At 41.7% G+C, this 782-nt stretch overlaps 1 protein-coding gene across 1 annotated transcript in view; it reads right to left on the reverse strand.

Annotated features, from left to right (window-relative positions):
• LOC128250248 (cadherin EGF LAG seven-pass G-type receptor 1-like) overlaps window positions 1-782 on the reverse strand; it is a 41813-nt gene that overhangs the window by 4243 nt on the left and 36788 nt on the right. The window lies entirely within an intron of this gene.

A 782-nucleotide genomic window follows, 5' to 3' on the forward strand; every position in this document is an offset into this window, starting at 1 on the left:
CACACAGACACATAGATATATACATATGCATATATACGACGGTCTTCTTTCAGATTCCGTCAACCAAATCCGCTCACAAGGCTTTGGTCGGCCCGAGGCAATAGCAGAAGACACTTGCCCAAGGTACCACGCAGGGGGACTGAATCCGGAAACATGTGGTTGGGAAGCAAGCTTCTTACTACACAGCCACGCACACACACACACACACACACACACACAAAAACACACACATACACACATACATACATCCATATATATAGTTGAAATTTATAGAAAAACAAAAGACGATGACAGGTGTATGAACAACAAGCAAGTGTATTAGTCTGACGCTTGGAAAAAATGAAAATGTCTTTTACGTTTCGCGCTTACGCTCTTCAACAGAAAAGAATAAGAGGAAATAAACAGAGAGAAAATGGAAAAAGACGTGTCGGGCGTAGCAAATGACTAGAAAAAAGAGGTTGAAAGAAAGGGAGATAATAGTAAAAAAAGTGAGTTTGAATGAAAGGAAGATAATAATAGTGCTAGTGATTCCAACAATTCAAGGCGCGCGTGTGTGAGAATGGCGTATGCGAGTGTGAATAGGGCGGGTGACTCTGATGTGTGAGAGTGTGTGTGCGTGTCTATGACCAAACAGTGTGCATGAGTATGGTGTATGTATATGGGCGAAAATGATCTTTGTCTATGTATGTTGCGTGTGTTAAAGCGTGTTGCGTGTGTGCGTGTATGTATATATATATTTACACACACACACACACACACACACACACACACACACACACACA

This window comes from Octopus bimaculoides, chromosome 20 (assembly GCF_001194135.2).
Source record: "Octopus bimaculoides isolate UCB-OBI-ISO-001 chromosome 20, ASM119413v2, whole genome shotgun sequence".
In the NCBI taxonomy this organism is placed as follows: domain Eukaryota; kingdom Metazoa; phylum Mollusca; class Cephalopoda; order Octopoda; family Octopodidae; genus Octopus; species Octopus bimaculoides.